The sequence below is a fragment of the Cupressus sempervirens genome, chromosome 8, assembly GCF_028749045.1.
Source record: "Cupressus sempervirens isolate cs-2001-9-10 chromosome 8, ASM2874904v1, whole genome shotgun sequence".
Classification (NCBI taxonomy): Eukaryota; Viridiplantae; Streptophyta; class Pinopsida; order Cupressales; family Cupressaceae; genus Cupressus; species Cupressus sempervirens.
Genome location: NC_143125.1, coordinates 574093895 through 574103402, shown reverse-complemented (window position 1 = coordinate 574103402; position 9508 = coordinate 574093895). Strand labels below are relative to the sequence as shown.

General features: G+C 34.3%; 1 pseudogene; it reads right to left on the bottom strand.

Moving 5' to 3' along the window:
* Positions 1–958: 958 nt before the first annotated feature.
* LOC149543696 (C4-beta,C20-epoxidase pseudogene) lies at positions 959–1654 on the bottom strand (annotated as a pseudogene).
* Between the last annotated feature and the right edge of the window lie 7854 nt (positions 1655–9508).

Here is a 9508-nt window from a genome sequence, read left to right as displayed (position 1 = left end):
ATAAGTACATAAGAATAACATTCTTTCTTATTGAAGGGTTTGTAGAAATTGTTTAACCATGGAGGAAACTCTATAGTTAAGCATGCTTGAGCTGATGTAGTATAAGAATGGGTGACCTCTCAGGAAGTCACAATGCTTCACCTCCATGAGCATCACTTAGATGCAATGTCTGCTAAATGTTCCATTTATTCTTATGAGAGATGAGTCCACATGAACCACTACTCATGAAACATGGGTCACTAAATTTGAATTAAAAACTATACATTTAAATCTTTGCAGCTATACCACAATTTAACTTGATATGAAAAATATATTGCACTTATCAATTTATCATTCTTTAAATTTAATTGAAAATACATTCATATTTTCAAACATTTAATCATCATCAAGACAAGCACATAATCACTAGAATACACAGTCGTCATATTTTTAAATTGAAAGACATGAATCCAAATGTGTGCTAGACTATTGTCACTTAACACGAACATGAAATTGTCCACCAGCTTAAAACATCAATGATAATACTTATAATGATAATGCCACTACAAGGATCTGTTGTATCTCATTGTTCAAGCCTCTTCAAAATAGAGATGTCTATAATATAAATTAAGTACGTACCAAAAATTTATATCTGGCTTCCTTCTTACATAGTCACTGGAAAATTCCATTATTTAGATAGAAACAACTATAAACTTCGCTGCTAAACACCACCACACAATATGCAACGACATGAATGCATTTTCAGAGGCGCGACACTGCACGAAGGCAAAACTCTTTATCTAGCCGCGAATCGCTCGAGCGCTGATTTGTCTTTACATTCTCTATTACTCATCTTCTCAGGCATGAAACGTGAGTACACGAAAGGCTTGTAACGCCTTGGATTGTTATCGTTTATAAGCTCTTCAGGTGCCCAGATTTCCGTCTCCTCTGGAAACGAAGCAAAAAATGCAATGGACATTCAGTCTCTACCACCCTTACATACAACGCGATGCTCTGCGCTGCGGTATCGCCCATTTGTCCACGCCTGTAAACATATCCACCACTCGATGCTAAATCTTATCATGCCATAACAATTTCAAAATAGAATTAAAATTCAAGGCGTTCATGAGAAAACTTAGTACCTTAAGGGAGTCACCCAGATTGATGACAAATGAATGAGGGAGAGGTTTGACGTTGAACCACTCTCCTTCCCGAGATCGAATCTGAAGCCCACCAACATCATCCTGGTACAGAATTGTGACACAAGTCGAATCTGTATGTGGGAGAAGCACCTCATCCCCAGGAGACATGTTTTCCAATGAATAACCGTTTATACGCAATACTTTTAGGCAGTTTTCGAAGTAATTTTTGTGGAAAACCAGTACATCCAATCCCAGGCTTCCCAGAATCACTTTGATGACTTTTTGTGCAAGATCTGAGGCGCACGAAGCGTACTCTGCCATCGCCTCGCTGCAGGAATACAAACAATTAGAAATAGCCGAATGAAGTAGCATTAGAAGAAGAAAAATGAAACAATATAAATGGCATACCACAAATTTGGGTTCTCTTCATCACACAGCTTTGCATACATTTGCTCAAATGCATCTGGACTGGTAGAGTCTCGAATGTTAAAGGACTGATACTTTGTATTTTGATTCCGGTAGTAAGTGTCCATGGCTTACCACGGGAGGCTTTGTCTTTGACCTCCGTAGGCATGGCCAATAAACTTCGGCTAACATTCTCAGCCTTTTGCAGAAGATCTACTGGGATTCCATGATTGACAATTTGTTAAAAACCCCATTCTTCGCAGGCCTCTCCGAGTTTAACGAGCTCCGGGTGATATTGTATATGGTTCAGTTCTTCGGCATGTAAGATTATTGGAAATTTTGAAATGTCCACTATAGGGAGAACCACTTCAGAAACAATCGATTCAACGGGTAAAGGCATTTTGTCTGTTGCTGCAAGAGAAGAGGAAAATAATGGGCAGCGTTTTATCGCTTCACAATCAACTTCCTTGCATCAAATAAGGTTTTCAAGAGGAGTCCTATTTTGGCCTACCTTGGACATTACGTAGAAAATGATGCCTACCTCCATAATTAAAATCCTTTTTTCAAGTAAACGGACGAATTCCAGATAGAGCGGACATTTATATCGAGGAATGATGATTTCAAAGTACGAATGTTCGTATAAGTCGCATAAAACATTGTCAAGTAGTGCTGCTCATAACAGTTAAAGCCTCATTGATATTGACGACGGTGTAACCAGTTTTCCTTGTATTCATCGTTGCAACGGAGTTTGAGAAGCAATAATACATCGGATGAGTTTGAGTTGCCTACCCGCAATGATGCATTGTAATTTCCACACGTTCTCATCGTTTGCCCTAGCCTTTGCCGTGCCCTTCGTCCATAACTGCCCAAAGCTCGTGTCCGCACGTTCTCTCTCCTTTTGGCATTGTCCTTGGTGATGTTCTTTCATTGTGTAATGCAAATGTTGATTCTTAAGGGAGCCATTGGCCCTACCTTTTGACCATCTCCTTTATTAATTGTAGAATATATTTTATAAGCCATTTCACCCTTCTAATTAATTTTATTATTTGATTAAAATTAATATAATAGAATACCATTCTTTATGCATTTACAAAATTTTAAATAAATAGTGTACTTATCTTATTGAATGGGTTCTTTCTTAATGTCGATTTTAATAAAGTATTCTAGACTATTACCATCTATTCTAGTTATCATCATGATCTAGGATGTTGCAAATTACTTATGTGTATTGATTCAATTTACCTACCACAATTTAGATGCAATGCTTATGTCTTTTCTTACTATATAAATTTACTCACTCTTAAATTTTTAATTTCCTTAATTTATTTTTATATGGAATTCTTAATGGCTCATTCTATATTTATTCAATGATTATAAGTAATAGTACCACAAATTATTCAATTTTTAAATAATATTATCTTACCTTATACTTTTTGAGATTATTTTCTTGTTTTTTATTAGAAGACATAGGAAAAGGGTCTTGCACTTGAACAATATAAAAGTAAACATCGGTCAAATCTTCCCTGGGCAATTACAACCAAGTAGTAGAGAAGAATATAACTAGCCCAAATAACTAGTGTTCTACTGGTCATCAAAATTAATAAAAAACTACCGTAAGTCCAAACTAAAGTCAACATCACCTAACCAAATAGCTACAACAAAACTACTTAAAAATACATTAATATTTTCCAACCCAACTAGAGATGCAACCCCAAGTTCTCATAAAAGTACTTAAGCTATTTCTCAATATACAAATAGAAGAGAATTAAGCATCTAAGAAAAAAAAAAAAAAGTTCTGAACATAGTATATAAACTAAACTAACATAGCCTAAACCACTAGGCCCTTTTTATATATTCTTATTCAATAACCAGGATTTTGAGATCCTTCAGCCAGTTCGTGACATCCTCAGGGTCCTTTTCATCTTCATACTTTGCCTCCTTAAGAAAACCATCCTTCTTCAACTTTCTTCTTCCCATCATAGTGCCAAAGATTGCCCTTCTCATCATCTCCTTTGGAAGCCTGTATATAGTGGAAATCGCAACCCCAAGATCAATACTAGTAATGGCTTTAGCAAAAAAAAAATTAAGGATGTCAACCTTACCATGAAGACCCTTGATTTGGACTGATAAATTCTTCTCCATTTCATCTCCAAGCTCAACACTTTAATAAAGCAATACTCAAAATTTATGTATTCCCTCTTGAATTATATTTTCATGATTGGGATTTCGTCTTGAAACCTCAAGTCAATATTAATTGGGATTGCCGCATCTCTTACTCCACTTCTTTACTTCTACTACTTCCTTATCTTTGTATGCTTCGTATTTGGTAGCATTGTTTTCAACTTTTTCAATGGTTTCCTCAGTTCCTATCTCATAAGAAGTTTCCTCATATTGGTTTTCTTGGGTATCATCCTTTCTTTCTTCCTTGAAAATTTTCCCTTCTTTATTTCTATGTCTAACAGACATTTTCTCCCTAGAGCTAGAATAAATTCTATAATCTAAAGCCAAAGGTTTCAAACCACCATCCTCACTTTCAAATTTTCATTCTAAGTCTTGCTTATCAACATAAATTATCTCTTTTATGATCCTACCTTCCTTCAAAGTACTTGTTAGACTAGACTTAGTAGAGGCATTTTTTCTTTTAGTAGGGGTTTTGGCTAAGAATGATTCTTCAAGGGACTAGGTTTTAATGTCTGTTATACATAGTTCTTTCCTAGTTTTTAATTTTTCTAAAAAGGAGGAAGGGGTATTTTTAGACAGAGGATCAAAACCGAGCTCTTCAATTTAGATAGAGGATCTAGGTTTAGGTACATAATTTTCATGATTAGTAAACCAAGGTTTTTGAAATAGACATGTTGGTAGAGTACAAACATTAATCTATAGTGACGGAGTGGGTAATCCTCATTAGCTATACAATTAACTAGGGAAGAGAACAACAAAAAGAATGTTTTTTTTTAGTTGTTTCTAAATGTATTTAACATGGGAAAGTGATAATCATGATAATAGTAAATCGTCTTTCGAAAGTAAATTACTTCATTACCCACATGCACATAAAAAAAGGATAAGGGAGAGAGAGATATTTATTCCCATTATGTATTCTAAAAATTTATGCTTAAATTTTTTGCCATCTAGAAAACCTTTTCTTTCCACCTTCACTGCTTCACAAATTAGACTAGTGGCTTCCCCAATAAGCTCCTAAGTTACAAAAAGCTTGGTGATTCCTATAGCAACTTGGCCCTTATGCCAAGAATTTGCAAATTTTTAAGATAATAGACTGTTGTGGCGATGAATTTCCTTGAAATAGTTATTCATCCCAAATCTTTCAAAGTGCTACCATATTTATTGGTTTTGAAACAATTTCTTGTTCAAACACACTTCAAAGGGACACCCATTATGTAAGCTTTGTTGAAGATATGATATTTTCCACTAAGTCCCTATTACTCCTAACAATACTTCTCTCCTTAGTCACACTTTGCATGATAATGTTGATCTCTTCACCAAAAAACCTCTTATTTTTCTTTTAAGGCTAATAAAGATCAAGAGATTGACTTGAAAAAATTTGAAGTGGTGTAAAACAAGAGAGATAATGTGTCAAAGTTCATGCCAATAATTGGAAAAGAAGAAAAATGGAGATTTATAGGTAGAAAGGAAGGATATGAAGAGAGAGCTAAAAAAGAGAATGATATGTTATTATATGGACAATTAAAGGTAGAATGACAGAGAGAGTTGAAGGGAATTTTAAAAATATTAATAATTATATTATTTTAAGAAATATATAAATGACAATAGAAATTATATTTAATGAATGAACTAGTCATTTCTACCAATTTAGTTATAAGTTGAAATATTTGATTTTAAAACAAAAATTGTTGAATGCTTAATTCAAACTACCAAGATATCTAAATAGTTTGAGGGTTAGCATTAGTTTTACAATTTGTAAAATGGTATTAAAAAAAATAAGAATAAGATTGTAAAATAGTAGCTAGTAAAATATAGTGTAAACTCAAATAAATAACATTTTACAAATGACAAAAATAAACATCAATGTAAAACTAATCAATATATTTAAAATAAAAAATAAAAAACATTTAACTCTATATTTAGAAAAATAGATAGTGATAATTAATATTGATTAGACATTCAATTGTAAGGTGTTAGATGAATTTTTTTTTTTTTTGAAAAGTTAATGCATTTGTCACAAATATGGAAAAGGTAAAGTTTTAATTAATGCATTCATTAACGCATGGTAGACTTGTTAGAAAATATTTGTATTTTCTTACAAACCAGAAAAATAAATAGTAATGTAAAAATTGAAAAGTTAATCCACTTGTCACAAATGTGGAAAAGATAAATTTGTAATTAATGCATGATAGACTTGTTAGAAAATATTTGTATTTTTGTTGGAATTTTCTCCCTACCAAAAATAGTATAGTCCAATAGAATGAAGAAAAAATGTGATTTAGAAAATAATGAAAAATTAGAAAAATATATAAACATTTAAAGTTTGTTTTAATCTTTTAAATCCTATGAGTTGATTGGTTAAGTGAATTGAAAAACTGAATTGAATGATTCCAATACTTTCTTTCCAAAGGCGAGAACTAATAAATGGATATCTTTCAAGACATGTTTTACCAACTATAAGAAAACCCTACAACATAAAATGTCAAAGATGTAGTTGAAAATATGGATGTAATCAACAACAAACCTGTACAATATTAAAAAAAGAAACAACAAATGTAAGGTATATCATATTAGAAGATTTTTGTAGAAGTGTGATTAAAATATGGAGCAATAAATCTAATTTAGAAAGTCCAAACTACACAAGCCTGATGATATTATCTTATAAAGTTATAAGCGATGATGAAAGTATATGCATAGATGTTGATGGAGTTTAATGACATGATTAAGTTGTAACAAAAAAAAAAAAAAGTTTTCAATGATTATAATACATATATCACAATAAAATCCACAACAGATAAATCAAAGATGGATATAATCATTGTTCATACTAAGCACAACTAGGGGAATAATCCAAGTGATCAAACCAATATTGATGTTCATCACATCTGCATGCGAAAATCCTCCTATGGTAGTAACTTTTGTTTAAAGATGGATATCAAATAGGTTAGATAGAACATAATAGAATTTAGAAGAATTCAATGGAAATGAAATCCAAACCTATAGATGCAAGTTTAAAGACACAATCACATCCCAATATCTTATGTCTCTAGCACAATAATGGGTTTGAAGGTTGACTTTGTCAAAAATGAAAGACAATGACCTCAATGATTATGTAGTGATAATTTAAAAAAACCATTGACAATGTATGGGATAGGGACACTTTCATAGTTAATTATTTTGGAAAGATAAAACATCAATATATTTTGTTTATGGAATGCCAAGTCAAATAAAGGCTCAACGGTTAATAATTAAACATGAAAAATTACATTAGCTTGTATGATTAGAATTAATAAGTATAAAATTTATTTATGAAAGTGATGCAGGAGCATCTTGCATGGGAAAATTGAGAAAAAAAAAAAAAAAAAAATTTGTGGAGAAGAGAGAAAGTGACGGAAATTAAAGGAGAAATAAAAAAAATAAAAATAAAAAAAGGAAAAAGGAGAAAAGAAAGAAAAAGAGGATTTCTATTTTCGAGGTGCATAGGTGGCATAATAGAAAAATAAAAAATAAATGGTTGTCATTCCATTTATTGAGGTGTGTGGATAGAATTCTAGAAAGTTATGAATATTGTAAAAAGTTGTGGATATTGTAGAAGGTAATGGAAGTTGTAGAAGATTATGGAGGAATTCTAGAAGGTTGTGGATAAGTCATGCATGGGGTGGTAAGTGCCTATTTAAGCAAGGCATATGAGCATTTCTAAATCAAGCTCAAGGAGTAGCTTGAGAAGTAGAAGCTCAAGGAGTAGCTTGAGAAGTGGAAGCTCAAGGAGAAGCTCGAGGAGTAGAAGCTCTAGAAGTGGAAGCTCGAGAAGTGGAAACTTAGAAAGTGTGAAAGAGAAGGAGGAAGTGAAGAGTGAGTTTTCTTGAGTCTGTGGATAGAGCGCCGAATGTGAGGCAGTTTACAGCAAGATTGTGATGGACTTGTGAGTGTAGACAGAGCGCCGAATGTGAGGCAGTTTACGCTTGGATCTTGGATAAAGTTGGAAAAGAGCTAGTGACTGCAATTTAGAAACAAGGAGGTTGCTTGGTGGCTTGCGAGCACAAGTTGAGATCTCAGAGGTTTCTACCAGAGTGTGGAGCTGGACTAGCTTGGGTTTGGATTGGATCTTGAGAGATCTTGTAAAAATGTTATTGTAATTGCTAAAGATTTTCAAGTATAATAAAATTGCTTGGGAAGTATTTTGTCATTTATTGTCTCCATTTTGTGGCATTTTTGGTTATGAGTTGGTAAGGGTAGTGCGTACCTTCATTAGTGGTATCAGAGTAGGCCCTTCGTCAGTGGTATCAGAGCGTACCTTCATCAAGTGGTATCAGAGCGGTACTTCATCAGTGGTATCAGAGCCATACTTCATCAGTCGTATCAGAGCCATACTTCATCAGTGGTATCAGAGCAGGAGTTCCTGAGTGTACAAGTAGATTGCCGAAGTGTGAGGCAGTTTGTACCAGGATCTTGGTTGGGTGAAGTTTATTAGAGTGGGAGTTCTTGAGCGTGTAAACAGATTGCTGAAGCTGAAGCAGTTTGCACCAAGACCTTGGGAGGACATGTAGATTGATCGATGGATGCGGAGATGGAAGACTAAACTTGTTGAGGCATGATTGTGGAGAGCTGGTGGATTGCAGATCCGTTGTCCTAGACTTGTGATGTGGTTCCTGATTGTTCGTGCGAGGTGGCAGGTTGCGATCTGACTTGCAAACAATTTGAGGTTGTCACAAGGAGTGTGGGAAGGATTTGTTGCAGAGGGTTTACGAAGATCTTGGGAGATGGCTCCAAGAGGATTGGACCCTAAGATGATTGCAAAAATCTGTGATATAGTGGAGAGGAATTTTTCTAAGATGATTTCTCGGTTGGATGCTAGATTGGCTAATCAAGCTAAGAAGGTCAAGGTGGAAGAGGTTGGTTTTGTTGATCAGATTATGGAGTTTGATACAGAACCTGCAAAGCAACTAGAGGTTGTTGCTAAAGATATTCATAACCTTGTTGATGTTGGGACAAAGGTTGGTTTTCATGATCAGTTGGTTGAGTCTGACATGGAGACTATAGAGCATTTGGTCGTGGATGATCTAGTTGATGTTGGTGGTGACTTGTATGTTGCAGAGCACTTGGTCGTGGATGATCCGATTGTTGTTGGAGGTGAGTTATGTATTGCAGAGCATCTTGTTGTGAGCAATGAGGTTGCTGGTGTTGAGAGTTTGGCATGTATTGATGGAGATCTACATGTGGCTGTTGATGTGGAGTTTGTTGCTACGGGTGTGGATTCACTAGTTGTTGATGTGGATGAGAGTTTTCTATTGAAGCATTATGTTCAGTTTGTTCCTGGAAGTGAGCATGTTAATTGGATGTTTGAGATTTGGGTGTTTGATAGAGTAGTGCAGATGTGGAAGATTTGCATGGTGGTTTTCTTGTCCCTGTTGAGCTGGAAACCTTTGGTGAAGATGAAGATGGTGGTAGATCTTTCTTTTTGGCGTCAAAGTGTGGGACACACTTTTCTATCTACCGGGGGAGTCTGATGCAGGAGCATCTTGCATGGGAAAATTGAAAAAAAAAAAAAAAAAAAAAAAAATTGTGGAGGAGAGAGAAAGTGACGGAAATTAAAGGAGAAATAAAAAAAGGAAAAAGGAGAAAAGAAAGAAAAAGAGGATTTCTATTTTCGAGGTGCATAGGTGGCATAATAGAAAAATAAAAAATAAATGGTTGTCATTCCATTTATCGAGGTGTGTGGATAGAATTCTAGAAAGTTATGAATATTGTAAAAAGTTGTGGATATTGTAGAAGGTAATGGAAGTTGTAGAAGATTGTGGAGG